General features: G+C 44.0%; 1 long non-coding RNA gene across 2 annotated transcripts; it reads left to right on the plus strand.

The window, feature by feature from the left end:
• Positions 1–340: 340 nt before the first annotated feature.
• LOC117191885 lies at positions 341–2,201 on the plus strand. 2 transcript variants are annotated; one of them, XR_004474102.1, is made up of 3 exons: positions 341–449; positions 528–1,222; positions 2,170–2,201. It is a non-coding gene; the product is annotated as an uncharacterized LOC117191885 (long non-coding RNA). The 2 variants fall into 2 exon arrangements; XR_004474101.1 differs by lacking the exon at positions 2,170–2,201 and adding an exon at positions 1,323–1,577.
• The last annotated feature ends 4,102 nt before the right edge of the window (positions 2,202–6,303 follow it).

Consider the following 6,303-nt stretch of genomic DNA (forward strand, 5'->3'; position numbering starts at 1 on the left):
AATGAGGTTTCAGGCGTGGATCACTCTTTTCATTGTATCACTGCCAAGTGTGATCTTGGTAGGGGGGTGTTGTAGTGGCGCCTGTCCAACCAAAAATATCGGATAACCGTCCCACGGTTTCCCCTTCCTTAGACATGCACCTTGCACCTTTTGGGCAGTTACGCGCAAGAAAAAAATGACATAAGTTAACAGCGGCTACTGTCAAGGTGTGGTGAGAAAAGGGGAATGAGAGAACCAAGGGCTCAAGCGGAAGGAGAGTGGCTTGGGCATGTTCTTTCCAATTTTACTCGCGATCCCAGACGGACGTCTGAGGAAAATACTCAAGTAGTGCAGTGAAATGAAAAATTCTAACCTCGACCGTAAATACCGCGTGTCCATCGTGGCTAAGATCTAGTCAAAAGATCAGCCGACCATTCCTACGTTTATTAAGCGAAGGCCGAACCCATCGGGTGAGTGAAAATTGTACCCCAACTGCCGGCCAACAGAAACTTAAAGTTCGTTTTTTTTTCTTAAAAACCTAACCATAGGTTTGGCCGTACGTAATACCGTACGAAACGCCGGTCGTAGTGCCGTAAGCCGTACCCACTACAGTCTCGTCACCTTGCCACACATATAAGTACCCATCATACCGATCGACTACAGTATGTGTTAGCCGTCTCCGACCACAAATCTTCTTTCGGCGTGGCGCCTGCATACATGTGAGCATCACTGTATTTACCGCAGCGTGTACCGGCGTGGGTCCACACACATACAAGCCTTGCTCGGCCTACACCAGTGAAAAACGGTCGATTGTCTTTTATCTACGCGTGCAGTGACATACATATGTATGTACATATGTGTCATTGCTACGTCGCTAACGCCGCCCGCATACGAACAGTAACGCTAAAGGAGAAGACATTTACCGGTGCCGAAATACTGTTTGCGTTTCTGATGAAGTCATTCGGTGTCTCGATCATGATGGCTATGCCCATGCATTTCTTCATATTAGAATAATACTTTGGAACCCCACTATTGTACTGACCCTAGGATTAACATTAAAAGTTAAATTCGTGTGATTCGGTTTGTTTGGCTTATCATAAAGAAATGTGCAGCTAGAAGGAAACGAACTAAAACTAATACTCGCGCGTATCGCCTATCTACTCTGACACACTGATATTTACAAGTTTTCAGCCACCCTCATCGACCACATGGAAGCGCTTTCATCGTTGGATTTGATCGTAATGTGAGTGATAACCTGTGAACGTCTTCTATATGTGAATTCAAAATTTTACGCAAGTCGAAGCAACATTAAAGATTCCATGCCTCGACCGTAAACTTCCCAGCCGTACTGTAACGCTGACCAATCCAATTGTTCACGTCTTTGTTTTGTTCTGCTCTTTCGCAAGCAATGTAACTTTCTGCAATTCCGAATCTATCGACAACCGAACTTATGATTGGGATTACCCCACAAGCAATTGCTGTGCACTTTAAAGATGCACCCATCCGTCCCTTGTTTTTGCATTTAAACTGAAAACCATTCGAATATATTTCTATTTGTGTAAAGTAATTACCATTATTCCTGAATATACTCTTTATAATTAGTTGACCCTAGTCTAACAAGATCTTTCATCATGATATTTTTATATATATAATTAATCTTAATTGCAGCTTATTTGAACATATTATCCTTATTACTTTAGTAGCCTTTATACATATATATCTACCCTCTTAGCGGCCATGAGAGCTTGTGGGAAAGTTTAATGAATAAACTGTTTGTAATGAATTCCCGTTAATTGTTGCCGTTATTAAGGATCATGTGGCGCCGAGATGACGTAACCTAGCAGAAGTAGAGCGTTTATTTTAGCGATCGTTACCCATTACTCAGCCTATTTGGACCGGTGCGATCAAGGAAGGGTGGGCATACCGAGTTGCAATGACACCGCAAGCAACTCCCGCTCGAATTAGTTCCGCTGACTCATCTCCCTACACTGTCATTTCTCTGTAAATTTCTTCCGTCTGAACCTTGAACCGCACGCGAAACTTATTTTTATTGTCTTTGCTCCTAATGCTCGAGCTCGTGACGCGATCTCTCCCTACCCCACCCCCACTCTACCCGACTAACCATGAGACCGGCAGCAACGCGTGCATGGATCTCGATCATACCCTCCATCTGCTCGTCTACCGTTTCAGATCCTAGCCTCCTGCTTCGTTATCTGTTACAGTATTAGCAACATATATTTATATATATAATAAATTTAAAAGAAAAATAATAATATTTGGCGCCCAACGTGGGGCCCGAGCTGTCACAGCCCCAGTAAATGTCCGAAAGACAGTCAACTACACCCGACTGGAAATTCCTTATCCTTCTTGGTTCAGAAAACCTTGGTAACCTCCTCAATATCGGTTGTGAAGGTATAGTGTAGCGAGAGAGACTGTTGAAATCCTGATGTTTTCCATTAAGCTCTTGGTCCAGTCCACTTAAGCTGCATCTGACTTAACCACTGCCGGTATATCGATCGAGTGCAAGTAGATATTCCCTCCGTCGATCGAAATTGGGTTAATTTATGGCGACAAGCTATAACCTATCTCGCGGAGTTGAGAGTATACGCAAGGAAGTTTATTTGCAGCTTTTTCTATTTTCTATCATCCTCCCAACTATAAAGAGCGTCGTCGACTGTCAAAATCCTGATGCTTTTAGAATAAGCTCTTGGTCCAGTTGATGCAAAGTAAGACCTACTTGGTCCAGTTTTTGTGATAGGATTCAGCCGTTGATAGAAATCAGGTGTATGTATGGCAAAAAAGCTATCGCCTGTCACGCGGTAGAAAGAACCTGTCCGACTCAGTATCTTTGTTTTCTACACGAATTCGTCTCTTAGACAGTGAGATTAGATAGCGAACGAGATTCAGTCTATCTCTTATGTGCATCGAAGCAGAAACATGATCCTTTTATTTAAAAACATTTTGTCTTTTCTATTTCTTTGCCTTTATATATAAATTAGTCCGTATTTAGTGTCGTTATTATCTATAAAAGGTCGTTGGGTGACAGATTTTGTACGATAACCATGCCCCTAAGTAGTAGTCCCGAGAATTTCGCTCAAATAGAGAATCAGGGAATAATTTGTAGCACGTGCGCCAAGGAAGTTGACTACCTAGCTCAGTTAATTACCACCAGCTGTGGACACCAATTCCACCGAGTCTGTTTTAACCGTAAAGCTGGAGCCAAAAAGATTTGTCCTGTCTGCCACGTTAGCTTGCATGCATCGGCTTTGAATTTAGCTGAGGAGATTGCCGCAGTCCAGACTGCAAGCCAAGACCCCAGCACAACCATGCACCAGACTAGGTCTAAGGGTAGGGCAACCGATCCCAACGACGACGCCCCAAGCGGGTCAACTGTTAGTGAGACTAACTCGGAAGTACAAATGGAAGCAAATGCCGCTTCGACCAATTCAGGTCTACACCAGGTTATTGCCGATGCTTTGGCAGCTGCAATGCAGGCTCAAACCAACATATTAGCGCAGACCTGCAGAAATGATCGATTCAGCAAACGGCGTCCCGTGAAAGTATTGAAAGTGTTCGTTCACAACCAATCAATACACAAACCATCGACGAAGTAGAACAACAAACGTTTCAGCAACTGTTCGGGGGTAGTTCGGAAAGACAGACGGCCAGAGAGCCACCAACTAGATATAGTCTAGGAGGGACCCCGCCAGTCTCAGAGCTACGAGCTGATAGAATAAGTCGAATCATTTCAAATTGGAAAATACGGTTTTCAGGTCATTCCTCCATTGGCGTGGACGACTTCATTTATAGGGTAAATGCCATGACCAACCAATCCTTAAATGGAAATTTTGAACTGTTAGCCAGATATGCGAGCAACCTGTTTGAGGGCAGTGCCAGTGAATGGTTCTGGCGATACCACAAGAGTGTCCCCCTCATCCGATGGTCCGACCTGTGCGTAGCACTCAAGACTCAATTCAAAGACGGACGTACCGACTTGGATATCCGCTCAGCGATCACGCAGCGGAAACAGAAGCCAAATGAACCGTTTGATTTATTTTATGAAGCAATAGTCGCATTGGCAGACAAACTAGTACAGCCAATGACTGAGCCCTATCTGTTAGAAGCTCTTAAAGCCAATTTAGTTCCAGAAATTCAACACGAAATCTTGTATGTACCCATCAAGAGTATCGCAGAGCTACGTCATATACTAGTTCGTACTCGCGAGCGATTCTTGCAGAACTTGTCCAAATCTACGACAATTTTGCAGCGTGCTGCGTCTAAACGACATATTAATGAGATGCATCAAACGTTCAGTGAGACGGATGACGATGCTGAAGGTGTAGATGATGCAAGTATTGATGCCATGACCCTTAACTGTTGGAATTGTGGGAAGTTAGGTCACCGTTACCAAGAATGTACTGGAGAGCGGAGGGTTTTTTGTTATGGGTGTGGGAAAGCTGACACTTACAAGCCCTCTTGTAGAAAATGCAATCCAAAAAACTTGGCAGCTCGTGCACCGTTGATCAGTGCACGCAGACAGATGGTATCGAAAGCCACCAATACGGAGTAACGAGTTCAAAAACAAACTCGCTACCACTTCAACCGGCCATGTCACAAATACCAGACTTACCAACCAGGACAGAGATAGAGAATGGTAGCCAACGCTCCCTACGAATGAAGTTGCGTAGATGTGCGTATAATGTAGCACGAAAGCAAGAACGAAAAGTTTTGTTATCCGCCGTAGTTGGGAATGCGCAGGACATAAGACCGTATGCAAAGGTCCAACTATTGGGGAGAACAGTCACTGGTCTTTTGGATACAGGAGCAACAATCAGTTGTATAGGAGGGGAGTTAGCGTTGAAAGTTAGTCATGCGACCGTCAAAACCTTTAATGCATCTGTGCGAACTGCTGATGAAGCTGCGCAGAAAATTGTAGACAAGATCTCCACCTCCGTGCTGTTTCGAAATGAAACTAAACCCATAACATTGTATTTAGTACCATCACTCGCTCAAGAATTATACCTTGGCATGGACTTTTGGGCTGCATTTAAATTGTTTGCTCCAGGTGTAGTAACCCAGAATGCCAAGCCCGAAGTTGCTGCCTTAGCCAAGGATGACCATATGCATATAAGCCTAACGGATTCGCAACAGGCCATGTTGTCAGAGGCTATCCAAAAGTTCCGGTCATTCGCCAAAGAAGGTCTAGGTCGAACCAGCTGGATAAGTCACGATATCGATATAGGGGATGCAAAGCCAATTAAACAGCGGCACTATTCGGTATCTCCTGCCGTCGAAAAGGTCATGTTTGAGGAAGTAGATAGAATGATAGCGCTTGGCGTTATTGAGGAGTCCGATAGTCCATGGTCGTCACCAGTCGTTCTCGTTAGGAAACCTGGAAAGGTGAGAATATGTCTCGATAGCCGTAAGGTCAACGAAGTCACAGTAAAGAGCGCATATCCCATGCCGTTGATCGATGGAATATTAAGCCGACTACCAAAAGCTGAATATATTTCCAGCATCGACCTGAAGGATGCCTATTGGCAGATCCCATTAACTTCAGACGCTCGCGAAAAGACCGCGTTCACCGTCCCGGGGAGACCCCTGTATCAATACTCAGTGATGCCATTTGGACTAACCAACGCTCCACAAACCATGTGTAAATTAATGGATAAAGTTATACCCTCTCAGTTACGACATGAAGTGTTCGTCTATCTAGATGATTTGCTCGTTGTATCTTCTACTTTCGAAATCCATGTGCGTGTGTTATCCGAGTTAGCATCTCGGTTAAAATAAGCTGGGTTAACAATTAATGTCGAAAAAAGTAAATTTTGTTTGAAGGAAGTAAGATACCTTGGCCATGTCATTGGGGATGGAACTATTAAAACCGATCCAGAAAAAGTTTCAGCCATTCGGGAATTCCCAACACCTCGTTCAGTCAAACAGGTACGAAGGTGTTTAGGAGTAACTGGCTGGTATCATAAATTCATTCGAAATTATGCCGGTCTGGCCGCTCCATTGTCGGACACGTTGAAACAGAAACGTAAGTTTGAATGGACGAATGAGGCCCAACTTGCATTTGAAGACCTGAAAAGTAAACTTTGCAGTGCTCCCGTTTTGTATAGTCCAAATTTTCGGATTCCATTCGCTATTCACTGCGATGCGAGTAATACTGGCGTGGGCGGAGTACTTATGCAAAAAGATGTAGAAGGTAACGAGGTTCCGATCGCATATAAGTCTAGAAAGCTAAATCAATGCCAACGAAATTACTCGGTTACAGAAAAAGAGTGTTTAGCACTGTACTGTGTGTTAAAAAGTTTCGCGCCT

Source organism: Drosophila miranda (genome assembly GCF_003369915.1).
Source record: "Drosophila miranda strain MSH22 chromosome Y unlocalized genomic scaffold, D.miranda_PacBio2.1 Contig_Y1_pilon, whole genome shotgun sequence".
NCBI lineage: Eukaryota > Metazoa > Arthropoda > Insecta > Diptera > Drosophilidae > Drosophila > Drosophila miranda.